Below are 13,554 nucleotides of genomic sequence, written 5' to 3'. Positions count from 1 at the left end.
ATGACACCTTCCATCACTTTGCTGATGATTGAGAGTAGACTGATGGGGCGGTAATTGGCCGGATTGGATTTGTCCTGCTTTTTGTGGACAGGACATACCTGGGCAATTTTCCACATTGTCGGGTAGATGTCAGTGTTGTAACTGTACTGGAACAGTTTGGCTAGAGGCGCAGCTAGTTCTGGAGCACAAGACTTCAGCACTATAGCCGGGATGTTGTCGGGGCCCATAGTCTTGGCAGTATCCAGTGCACTCAGCCGTTTCTTGATATCACATGGAGTGAATCGAATTGGCCGAAGACTGGCTTCTGTGATTTTGGGTATATTGGGAGGAGGCTGAGATGGATTATCCACTCGGCACTTCTGGCTGAAGATGGTTGCAAATGCTTCAGCCTTGTCTTTTGCACTCACGTGCTGGACTCTGCCATCATTGAGGATGGGGATGTTTACAGAGCCTCCTCCTCCTGTTAGTTGTTTAATTGTCCACCACCATTCACGACTGGATGTGGCAGGACTGCAGAGCTTTGATTTGATCAGTTGGTTGTCGGATCGCTTAGCTCTGTCTATAGCATGTTGCTTCCACTGTTTAGCATGCATGTAGTCTTGAGTTGTAGCTTCACCAGGTTGGCACCTCATTTTTAGGTGCGCCTGCTGCTGCTCCTGGCATGCTCTTCTACACTCCTCATTGAACCAGGGTTGATCCCCTGGCTTGTTGGTAATGGTAGAGTGAGGAATATGCCGGGCCATGAGGTTACAGATTGTGCTGGAATACAATTCTGCTGCTGATGATGGCCCACAGCACCTCATGGATGCCCAGTTTTGAGCTGCTAGATCTGTTCTGAATCTATCCCATTTAGCACGGTGATAGTGCCACACAACACGTTGGATGGTGTCCTCAGTGTGAAGGCGGGATTTCGTCTTCACAAGGACTGTGCGGTGGTCACTCCTACCAATACTGTCATGGACAGATGCATCTGCGACAGGTAGATTGGTGAGGATGAGGTCAAGTAGGCTTTTTCTTCGTGTTGGTTCGTTCACCACCTGCCGCAGGCCCAATCTAGCAGTCATGTCCTTCAGGACTCGGCCAGCTCAGTCAGTAGTGGTGCTACCGAGCCACTCTTGGTGATGGACATTGAAGTCCCCCACCCAGAGTACATTCTGTGCCCTTGCTACCCTCAGTGCTTCCTCCAAGTGGTGCTCAACATGGAGGAGGACTGATTCATCAGCTGAGGGAGGACGGTAGGTGATAATCAGCAGGAGGTTTCCTTGCCTGTGTTTGACCTGATGCCATGAGATTTGATGGGGTCCAGAGTCAATGTTGAGGACTCCCAGGGCCACTCCCTCCTGACTGTATATTGCCACCTTTGGTGGGTCTGTCCTGCTGGTGGGACAGGACATACCCAGGGATAGTAACGGAAGAGTCTGGGACGTTGGCTGAAAGATATGATTCTGTGAGTATGGCTATGTCAGGCTTTGGGACAGCTCTCCCAATTTTGGGACAAGTCCCCTGATGTTAGTGAGGAGGACTTTGCAGGGAGGACTGGGCTTGGTTTGCCTTTGTCATGTCCGGTGCCTAGTGGTCCGATGCTGGGTTGTCTGTCCGGTTTTATTCTTATGACGACTTTTTGTAGCAAGATTGAACAACTGAGTGGCTTGCTCGGGCATTTCAGAGGGCGATTAAGAATCAACCACATTGCTGTGGGTCTGGAGTCACGTATAGGCCAGACCGGGTAAGTTAACGTTTCAGGTCGAAGACCTTTCATCAGAACTGGAAGATGTTAAAAGAGTTAAAGTTTTTGAGCAAGTACAGAGCCAGGGAAAAGGTGGGGTGGGAGAGAAAAGGACAAAAGGGAAGGTCTGTGATGGGGTGGAGGGCACGAGGGATTAAATGACAAAAGGGATGATGGTGCAAGACAAGGTGGGCATTAATGGGACAGGTTAAGAAACAAAAGATTGATCAGGAGTAGCTGTAAATGGTAACAGCAGAACCATTACCAGCACCTGCTGTCCGGAAAAAAATGGGAGCAGTGGTTATGATCTGAAGTTATTGAAATCAACGTTGAGTCCGGAAGGTTGTAAAGTGACTAAACGAAAGATGAGGTGATGTTCCTCGAGCTTCCATTGAGTTTCATTGGTACAGTGAAAGAGGCCGAAGACAGAGAGGTCGGAGTGGGAGTGGGACGGGGAATTGAAATGGTAAGTGACCGACAGGTCAGGGTCACGCTAGCAGACAGAGCGGAGATGTTCAGCAAAGCGATCACCCAGTCTGCGTTTGGACTCCCCAATGTAGAGGAGACTGCATCGTGTGCAGCGGATACAGTATAACTAAATTGAAAAACGTTCAATAAATCACTGTTTCACCTGGAAGGAGTGTTTGGGGCCCTGGACAATGGGAAGGGAGGAGGTGAAGGGGCAGGTGTTGCATCTCCTGGGCTCACACGGGACGGTGCCGTGGGGAGGAGAGCAGGTGTTGGGGGTGATGGAAGAGGGGACTAGGGTGTCGCAGAGGGAGCGGTCCCTTCGGAAATGCCGGAAGGGGAGGGGAAAATGTTTTTGGTGGTGGGATCGTGCTGGAGGTGGCAGAAATGATACGTTGAATGTGGAGGCTGGTGGGGTGGAAGGTGAGGACAAGGGGGACCCTATCGTGGTTCTGGGAGGGAAAGGAAGGGAAGGGAAGAGGGCAGAAATGCGGGAAATAGGACGGACACGGTCGAGGGCCCTGTCAACTACAGCTTGTAAACAGTCACTGAGCATTGGCTTTATCTCACTGTCTCCTAAGCAACTGTACTTGCCTTACGCCATTCACAAAAAAAAGGCATTGTTGCTACTGGAACAGCTGGGGGGATAGTAAATGCTGATGGCAAAGGTGAAAATTTGCCACATAGATTATACTTATAATAAAAGCAATAACAAGTCTACCATTTACAGGTCTTTAAGTATGTGTTCTGACCCACTGTGGTGAGTCCTGGATAGTTTGAGCACATTTAAAAGAGGCTGTAATGATAGACTTAAAATCTATTTTTCCAACTGCCCCTCCCCCCACCCCTTCAAGTTTCTCAGCTCTCACTTTGGTACAGTTGCTCGGGCCTTGCTCACCCACCAATTTCTCACACAAGTGGTTTGTCTTTATGTGTGAGCTTAGACAGTGAGGAGAGAAAGATAGATTTTCATTTATATAGCGCCTTTCTTGACCGCAGGACATCACAAAGCGCTTTGCGGCCAATGAAGTATTTTCCCCCCCAAGTGTAGTCACTGTTGCAACGCAGGAAACGCGGCAGCCAACCTGTGCACAGCACGGTCCCACAAACAACGTGTGATTAATGACTCAATCATCTGCCTTTAGTGACGTTGATTGAGGGACAAACATTGGCTCGGACACCGGGGAGAACTCCCCCGCTCCTCTTCGAAAAGTGCCATAGGATCTTTTACCCAAGGGCCCCTTGGTTAAATTCTCCCCGCCCTAACCCAAAGCATGAGGTCGATGTTAACTGCTACAATGGTCTGACTCAATCTAGCCTGGGACCTTCCTGGTCTGTGTGGCTCAGTACCGCGATTACCAATTAAGCCATTCAGGATGCAAGAGCCCCCGTTAATAAAGATGTGTTCAATGAGAATGTTTCATACTATGGCCGCCTATCTGTGACCTCCTCCAGGCCTGCAACCCTCCGAAAACTCTAAGCTCCTCCAACTCTAGCCTCCCGCGCATTCCCGACTTCCCTCGCCACTCCACTGGCGGCTGTGCCACCAGCTCTCCCAGCCCCGAGCTACGGAATTCCCTCCCCAAACCGCTTCACTCTTCTCTCTCCTCCCAAATGACGCTCCTCAAAACCCAACCCCCGACCAAGCTCCTGGTCACCAGTCCCAACATCTCCTTATGTGGCTCAGTGCCAATTCTTCTTCTGATAATGCTCCTGTGAAGCACCTTGGGACATTTTACTACATTAAAGGCTCTATGTAAATGCAAGTTGTTGTTGTTGGCTGCTAAGTTTTAAATTTAGGGAAGGCTGATTTTGAATGGATGAGGCAGAACTATTAACAGATAAAACTGCAGGTGAACAGTTGGGTATAGAGGGTATAATTTTAATGTTTGCAGATGACACAAAACTTGGAAAAGTAGTGAACAATGTGAAGGATAGTAACAGACTTCAGGGAGACATAGACAGGCTGGTGAAATGGGCAGACACGTGGCAGATGAAATTTACAGAGAAGTGTGAAGTGATGCATTTTGGTAGGAAGAATAAGGAGAGGCAATATAAACTAAATGGTACAATTTTAAAGGGGATGCAGGAACAGAGTGATCTGGGAGTGCACATACAGAAATCTTTGAAGGTGGCAGGACAAGTTGAGAAGGCTGTTGAAAAAGCATATGGGATCTTGGGCTTTATTCATAGATGCATAGAGTACAAAAGCAAGGAAGTTATGCTGAACCTTTATAAAACACTGGTTAGGCCTCAGCTTGAGTATTGTGTTCAATTCTGGGCACCACACTTTAGGAAGGTTGTCAAGGCCTTAGAGAGGGTGCAGAAAGAGATTTACTGGAATGGTACCAGGGATGAGGGACTTCAGTTATTTAGAAAGACTGGAGATACTGGGGTTGTTCTCCTTCGAATAAAGAAGGTTAAGGGGAGATTTGATAGTGGTATTCAAAATCATGAATGGTTTTGACGGAGAAATTGCTTCCAGTGGCAGAAGGGGTATGGAACCAGAAGTCACAGATTTAAGGTGATTGGCAAAAGAGCCAGAGGTGACATGAGGAAACATTGTTTTTACGCAGCAAGTTGTAATGATCTGGAATGCACTGCGTGAAAGGGTGGTGGAAGCAGATTCAATAGTAACTTTCAAAAGGGAATTGGATAAATACTTCAAGGAAAAATAATGCAGGGCCATGGGGAAAGATTAGGGGAATGGGACTAATTGGATAGCTCTTTCAAAGAGCCGGCACAGGCACGATGGGCCAAATGGCCTCCTCCTGTGCTGTACAGGATATTTTGTACTTTGATATTATGATCTACTACATTATCCTGGTCTACTATTTCTGTTACTTAGTCAAAGAATTCAATAAGGTCGGCCAAGCACGACTTTCCCTTCTGAAATCCGTGCTGACTATTTTTTATTATATTTTTGTTCTCTACATGTTTTTCTATTACATCTTTGATTAAAGATTCCATTATCTTTTCTACCACCGACGGTAAGCTAACTGGTCTATAGCTCCCTGGACTTGTTTTATCTCTTTTTAAATATAGGAATAACATTAGCTGTCCACCAGTCCTCTGGCACTATTCCCTTTTCGAGTGAATTTTTATATATATGTAGTAATGCATCTGCTATCTCTTCCCTAACTTTTTTTAATATTTGCAGATGCAATCCATCTGGACCAGGGAACCTAAGAATGATTAGTTTATTAGTTATCCCCCCCTTTCTGTCTTAAATGTTTTACTATCTTTTTCAATCTCTTCTTCTAATGTCCTGCTCGCCTCGTTAGTCTCCCTGATAAAGATGGAGGCAAAGTACATTTTCAATATTTCTGCGATTTCACTGTCATTACCTACGAGTTTATTGTGTGCATCCCTTAGTGGCCGTATCCCTATTCTGATTTTTGTTTTGTTATTTATGTGTCTGTCGAATACTTTACTATTTCTTTTTATATTCCTTAATAATTTAATCTCGTAATTTAATTCGGCCCAACTGGTCTATGCCGGTGTTTATGCTCCACACGAGCCTTCTCCCTCCCTACTTCATCTCATCCTATCAGGATATCCTTCTCTTCCTTTCTCCCTCATGTGTTATTCACCTCAACTACTCCATGTGGTTCCACATTCTAACCACTCTCTGGATAAAGAATCTTTTCCTAAATTCCTTTTTGGATTTATTAGTGACTATCTTAGATTTATGACCCCTAGTTCCAGACTCTCCCACAAGTGGGAACATCTTCTCTACATCTTTCATAAAGACCTCGATCAGGTCACCTCTCAGTATTCTCTTTTCTAGAGCAAAGAGCCCCAAGCTGTTCAGTTTTTTCTTATGAGTATAACCTCTCAGGACTGGTATCATCCTAGTAAATCTTTTTTGCACCTTCTCCAGTGCCTCTATATCCTTTTTATATGGAATCCAGAACTGTGCACAATACTCCAAGTGTGGTCTCACCAAGGTTCTATACAAGTTTAACATAACTTCTCTGCTTTTGAATTCTATTGCTCTGGAAATGAACCCCAGTGCTTGGTCTTTTAATGGCCTTATTAACCTGTGTCGCTACTTATAGTGATTTGTGTATCTGTACCCCTACATCCCTCTACTCTTGTACCCTATTTACTCTTATTATCCAAGAGTGTGCGGCCTCCTTATTCTGCCTACCAAAATGCACCACCCCATACTTATCTATATTGAAATTCTTTTGCCAATTACACACCCATTCTGCAAGTTTATTAACGTCCTCTTGCACATCCCTGACTTCCTTCACCCCACCATTGGCGGCCGTGCCTTCAGCTGCCTAGGCCCTTAGCTCTGGAATTCCCTCCCTAAACTCCTCCGCCTCTCCACATCTCTATCCTCCTTTGACGATCCTTAAAACCTACCTCTTTGACCAAGCTTTTGGTCACCTGTGCTAATGTCTTTAAGTGGCTCAGTGTCAGATTTTGTCTGATTACGTTCCTGTGAAGCGCCTTGGGACATTTTACTACTTTAAAGGCACTATATAAATGCAAGTTGTTGTCGTCTTGTATTTTGTCGAAGTCTTCCTCAATATTAACTATACTTACGATGGTCCTGAGATTTCAAGTCTGTTATTCCCAATCCCTGTGATTACCAGTGCTGATTATTCCCTTTCTCTGTTATTCTAGTTCCCCGTTCCCTGTGATTCTGTTATTCTTGGTCCTGTGATTCCCATTCCTTGGCATTTGTATTGCTAGTTATTCCCCTTCCTTGATGTGGAGATGCTGGTGATGGACTGGGGTTGACAAATGTAAGGAATCTTACAACACTAGGTTATAGTCCAACTGTTTTATTTAAAAATCACAAGAGGACACCACCCACCAGGTACATGGTTCATACTCCTGGGACTCGGCCAACGTTGTCTACCTCATGCGTACCCGCATGGTACATTGGCGAGACCATGCAGACACTGCGACAACGGATGAACGGACACCACGCAACAATCGCCAGACAGGAGGACTCCCTCCCAGTCGGGGAACACTTTAGCAGTCAAGGACATTCAGCCACCGATCTTCGGGTAAGCGTTCTCCAAGGTGGCCTTCGAGACACACGACAACGCAAAATCGTCGAGCAGAAATTGATAGCCAAGTTCCGCACCCATGAGGACGGCCTCAACCGGAATCTTGGGTTCATGTTGCGCTACACGTAACCCCACCAGCGAATAAAAGTTATCTGTTTTTAACACAACTCTCTGTCTTTCTCTTCCTTTCGGATGTTTCTCTCCCTCTCTCTGTTTTGTGTTCTGGGCCGTTTGTGTATTCGGTGGTCCTGTAGGTAACACCTCTCTGTCTGAACACTTTGATCGCCTTGACAACGGGCAGTTGGAAAGATTATGTGTAATCACCAGGTATTGTTCTCTGAATATAAATGTAAACAATTTTACAACACCAAGTTATAGTCCAGCAATTTTATTTTAAATTCACAAGCTTTCGGAGGCTTCCTCCTTCCTCAGGTAAATGTTCAGGAGCTCCTCGAAGCCTACGCATTTATACATATAGAACAATACATGGTGTTTACAGAATGCCCCTGCAACTGCCCGTTGCCAAGGCAATCACCGTGTTCAGACAGAGAGGTGTCACCTGCAGAACCCCCGAATACACATTCAACAAAAAAACAAACAGGAAAAAAAACAGAGAGGCAGAAACATCCGGAAGGCAGAGAAAGCCAGCAAATGACCCATTATATTAAAAACAGATAACATTTGTTCGCTGGTGGGGTAACGTGTAGCGTGACATGAACCCAAGATCCCGGTTGAGGCCGTCCTCATGGGTGCGGAACTTGGCTATCAATTTCTGCTCGACGATTTTGCGTTGTCGTGTGTCTCGAAGGCCGCCTTGGAGTACGCTTACCCGAAGGTCGGTGGATGAATGTCCATGACTGCTGAAGTGTTCCCCGACTGGGAGGGAACCCTCCTGTTTGGCGATTGTTGCGCGGTGTCCGTTCATCCGTTGTCGCAGCGTCTGCATGGTCTCGCCAATGTACCATGCTCTGGGGCATCCTTTCCTGCAACGTATGAGGTAGACAACGTTGGCCGAGTCACAGGAGTATGAACCATGCACCTGGTGGGTGGTGTCCTCTCGTGTGATGGTGGTATCTGTGTCGATGATCTGGCATGTCTTGCAGAGGTTACCGTGGCAGGGTTGTGTGGTGTCGTGGACGCTGTTCTCTTGAAAGCTAGGTAATTTGCTGCGAACGATGGTCTGTTTGAGGTTGGGTGGCTGTTTAAAGGCGAGTAGTGGAGGTGTGGGGATGGCCATAGCGAGGTGTTTGTCCTCATTGATGACATGTTGAAGGCTGCGGAGAACATGGCGTAGTTTCTCCGCTCCGGGGAAGTACTGGACGACAAAGGGTACTCTGTTGGTTGCGTCCCGTGTTAGTCTCCTGAGGAGGTCTATGCGATTTTTTGCTGTGGCCCGTCGGAACTGTCGATCGATGAGTCGAGCGTCATATCCCGTTCTTACTAGGGCGTCTTTCAGCGTCTGTAGGTGTCCATCGCGTTCCTCCTCGTCTGAGCAGACCCTGTGTATTCGCAGGGCCTGTCCATAGGGGATGGCCTCTTTGACGTGGTTAGGGTGGAAGCTGGAAAAGTGGAGCATCGTGAGGTTGTCCGTGGGCTTGCGGTAGAGTGAGGTGCTGAGGTGCCCGTCTTTGATGGAGATTCGTGTGTCCAAGAAAGAAACTGATTCTGAGGAGTAGTCCATGGTGAGCTTGATGGTGGGATGGAACTTGTTGATGTTATCGTGTAGTCTCTTTAGTGATTCCTTGCCGTGGGTCCATAGAAAGAAAATGTCGTCGATGTATCTGGTGTATAGTGTTGGTTGGAGGTCTTGTGCAGTGAAGAAGTCCTGCTCGAACTTGTGCATGAAAATGTTGGCGTATTGGGGTGCGAATTTGGTCCCCATGGCTGTTCCGTGTGTTTGGGTAAAGAACTGGTTATCGAAGGTGAAGACATTGTGATCCAGGATGAAGCGGATGAGTTGTAGGATGGCTTCCGGAGATTGGCTGTTGTTGGTGTTGAGTAATGATGCTGTCGCAGCGATGCCGTCATCGTGGGGGATACTGGTGTATAGTGCCGAGACGTCCATCGTGGTGAGAAGTGTTCCTGGTTCAACTGGTCCGTGGGTACTGAGTTTTTGTAGGTAGTCTGTAGTGTCGCGACAGAAGCTGGGGGTTCCCTGTACGATGGGTTTCAGGATGCCATCGATGTATCCAGAGAGGTTCTCACACAGGGTTCCATTGCCTGATACGATGGGACGTCCGGGTGTGTTGGCTTTGTGTATCTTTGGGAGGCAGTAGAAGTCTCCCACGCGGGGATTACGTGGGATGAGAGTGCGTAGGATGCTTTGAAGGTCTGGATCGAAGGTCTTGATCAGTTTGTTGAGCTGGTGGGTGTGTTCTTTGGTCGGATCTGCGGGTAACCGTCTGTAGTGTTCCTGGTTGTCCAGTTGTCGGTATGCTTCTTTGCAATAGTCTGTTCTGTTCTGTATGACTATGGCTCCTCCTTTGTCCGCTGGTTTGATGACGATGTTGCGGTTGGTCTTGAGAGCGTTGATGGCGTTGCGTTGTGCTCGGGTGACATTCTGGACTGTCTTCTGAGTGCGGCTGATGAATCTGGCATTGACGCATTTCCTGACAGCTTGAGCATACATGTCCAGCTGAGGGCAGCGACCCTCCGGAGGAGTCCAGTTTGACTCTTTCCTCTTCGGTTGCTGTACCGCGGATCCCTCTGTCTGCTGTTCCGGATCGTCGATTGTCTCATTGGGTTCGCTGCTGAAATCTTGGGGTTTGTGGTAGAATTCCCGGAGCCTCATTCTCCTGATGAATTCCTCTGTGTCCGCCGCGAGACTAGTGGGGTCCATTTTGGTGGTGGGGCAGAAATTGAGCCCTCGGCTGAGAACTTCGATTTCGTCTGGTTGAAGGGTGTGGTCGGATAAATTGACAATAGACTTCCCTGTGGTTGCAACCGTGGTACCAGGGGAAGCTTGGTCGTTGCTGGTGGTGATGCCGAGTTTCTCAAGCTTCCTGCTCTTGGTTTTCATGTAGGCAGCGTAGTTCCGTTGCCTCGTCTGTCATCCTACAACTCATCCGCTTCATCCTGGATCACAATGTCTTCACCTTCGATAACCAGTTCTTTACCCAAACACACGGAACAGCCATGGGGACCAAATTCGCACCCCAATACGCCAACATTTTCATGCACAAGTTCGAGCAGGACTTCTTCACTGCACAAGACCTCCAACCAACACTATACACCAGATACATCGACGACATTTTCTTTCTATGGACCCACGGCAAGGAATCACTAAAGAGACTACACGATAACATCAACAAGTTCCATCCCACCATCAAGCTCACCATGGACTACTCCTCAGAATCAGTTTCTTTCTTGGACACACGAATCTCCATCAAAGACGGGCACCTCAGCACCTCACTCTACCGCAAGCCCACGGACAACCTCACGATGCTCCACTTTTCCAGCTTCCACCCTAACCACGTCAAAGAGGCCATCCCCTATGGACAGGCCCTGCGAATACACAGGGTCTGCTCAGACGAGGAGGAACGCGATGGACACCTACAGACGCTGAAAGACGCCCTAGTAAGAACGGGATATGACGCTCGACTCATCGATCGACAGTTCCGACGGGCCACAGCAAAAAATCGCATAGACCTCCTCAGGAGACTAACACGGGACGCAACCAACAGAGTACCCTTTGTCGTCCAGTACTTCCCCGGAGCGGAGAAACTACGCCATGTTCTCCGCAGCCTTCAACATGTCATCAATGAGGACAAACACCTCGCTATGGCCATCCCCACACCTCCACTACTCGCCTTTAAACAGCCACCCAACCTCAAACAGACCATCGTTCGCAGCAAATTACCTAGCTTTCAAGAGAACAGCGTCCACGACACCACACAACCCTGCCACGGTAACCTCTGCAAGACATGCCAGATCATCGACACAGATACCACCATCACACGAGAGGACACCACCCACCAGGTGCATGGTTCATACTCCTGTGACTCGGCCAACGTTGTCTACCTCATACGTTGCAGGAAAGGATGCCCCAGAGCATGGTACATTGGCGAGACCATGCAGACGCTGCGACAACGGATGAACGGACACCGCGCAACAATCGCCAAACAGGAGGGTTCCCTCCCAGTCGGGGAACACTTCAGCAGTCATGGACATTCATCCACCGACCTTCGGGTAAGCGTACTCCAAGGCGGCCTTCGAGACACACGACAACGCAAAATCGTCGAGCAGAAATTGATAGCCAAGTTCCGCACCCATGAGGACGGCCTCAACCGGGATCTTGGGTTCATGTCACGCTACACGTTACCCTACCAGCGAACAAATGTTATCTGTTTTTAATATAATGGGTCATTTGCTGGCTTTCTCTGCCTTCCGGATGTTTCTGCCTCTCTCTGTTTTTTTTCCTGTTTGTTTTTTTGTTGAATGTGTATTCGGGGGTTCTGCAGGTGACACCTCTCTGTCTGAACACGGTGATTGCCTTGGCAACGGGCAGTTGCAGGGGCATTCTGTAAACACCATGTATTGTTCTATATGTATAAATGCATAGGCTTCGAGGAGCTCCTGAACATTTACCTGAGGAAGGAGGAAGCCTCTGAAAGCTTGTGAATTTAAAATAAAATTGCTGGACTATAACTTGGTGTTGTAAAATTGTTTACAATTGTCAACCCCAGTCCATCACCGGCATCTCCACATCATGAATATAAATGCGGTAACCTTCAGGGAATCCCACACTCGCTCACCTGAGGAAGGAGGAAGCCTCCGAAAGCTTGTGATTTTGAAATAAAACAGTTGGACTATAACCTGGTGTAAGATTCCTTCCCCTTCCTTGTCATTTTTGCTCCCTGTGTTGCCCTTTTATTCCCAGTCTCCAGTTATTTCCAATTCCCTGTTATTCTTGGTCCTTCTTATTCCCATTCTCTGTTATTGCTGGTTGTATGATCCCTGTTATTCCCAGTCCATGTTCCCCCCACTCCCTATTACTCCTGATCTTTTATTCCCAATCCCTCTGATTCCCGGGGCTGCGGGCGGGGGGCGGGGCCCTCCATCTGGGCGAGTGCCGGCGGTGCTGCGGCTGCGCTCTCGGGGTCTGCGGCTCTCCGCCCTCGCTCCGTGCCCCGCTCCCCGGCTCGGCTCCCGGCCCCCGGCCCCCGGCTCTCGCTCCGTGCCCCGCTCCCGGCCCCCGGCTCCCGGCCCCCGGCCCCCGGCTCTCGCTCCGTGCCCCGCTCCCGGCCCCCGGCTCCCGGCCCCCGGCCCCCGGCTCTCGCTCCGTGCCCCGCTCCCGGCCCCCGGCTCTCGGTCCCCGGCCCCCGGCTCTCGGTCCCGGCCCCGCTCCCCGGCCCTCGGTCCCCGGGCCCCCGCTCTCCGGCCCTCGGCCCCCGCTCCCCAGCCCCGACCCTCGGATCTCCGGCCCGACCCGTCTCTCCACCTTCGCGGCCGGTCGGCATCGGCTGGAGGAGCGGCGAGGCCCGCCCGTCTGTGAGTCCAGGTCCAGGTCCCTCTGCCCCGGCCCGGCCCGGCTCTCAGTCCCGGTGAGTAATTCTCAGGCCACTCGGTGCGACTCGGGCGGTGAATCGGGGTTTCGGTGGATTGAATGGGGACGCGGGGTATTTAGGATCAGGAGTAGGCCATTCAATCAGATCATCGCCGCTCCACACCTCAACCCCATTCATCCAGTCTTGCTCCACATCCCCTCATACTCTCACCCAACAAAATGTCAATTCACCCCCCGAGGATCCACAGCCTTCTGGGGGGGGGGGGGGGGGGGTTTCAGATTTCCACTAACCTCTGCTGGGGTGTCCGGGTATCATACAGGGCTCCAGGGTATCGAACCGAGGTCAGACGCTGGGTATCGAACCGAGGTCAGACGCTGGGTATCGAACCGAGGTCAGACGCTGGGTATCGAACCGAGGTCAGACGCTGGGTATCGAACCGAGGTTAGACGCTGGGTATCGAACCGAGGTCAGACGCTGGGTATCGAACCGAGGTTAGAGCTGGGTATGGAACCGAGATCAGACGCTGGGTATCGAACCGAGGTCAGACGCTGGGTATCGAGCCGAGATCAGACGCTGGGTATCGAACCGAGGTCAGACGCTGGGTATCGAACCGAGATCAGACGCTGGGTATCGAACCGAGGTTAGACGCTGGGTATCGAACCGAGATCAGACGCTGGGTATCGAACCGAGGTCAGACGCTGGGTATCGAACCGAGATCAGACGCTGGGTATCGAGCCGAGATCAGACGCTGGGTATCGAACCGAGATCAGACGCTGGGTATCGAACCGAGATCAGACGCTGGGTATCGAACCGAGATCAGACG

At 49.6% G+C, this 13,554-nt stretch overlaps 1 protein-coding gene across 2 annotated transcripts in view; it reads left to right on the top strand.

The window, feature by feature from the left end:
- Nucleotides 1-12,492: 12,492 nt before the first annotated feature.
- LOC137306094 (spectrin beta chain, non-erythrocytic 1-like) overlaps nucleotides 12,493-13,554 on the top strand; it is a 321,761-nt gene continuing 320,699 nt past the window's right edge. The window contains exon 1 of one of the 2 annotated variants that reach the window (XM_067975160.1): nucleotides 12,493-12,767. The gene's annotated coding sequence lies outside the window, so the exon portion shown is untranslated. The remainder of the gene's footprint in view (nucleotides 12,768-13,554) is intronic. The other variant, XM_067975159.1, reaches the window with a different exon arrangement.

The sequence above is a fragment of the Heptranchias perlo genome, chromosome 41, assembly GCF_035084215.1.
Source record: "Heptranchias perlo isolate sHepPer1 chromosome 41, sHepPer1.hap1, whole genome shotgun sequence".
Classification (NCBI taxonomy): domain Eukaryota; kingdom Metazoa; phylum Chordata; class Chondrichthyes; order Hexanchiformes; family Hexanchidae; genus Heptranchias; species Heptranchias perlo.
This window is presented reverse-complemented; position numbering and strand designations above follow the sequence as displayed.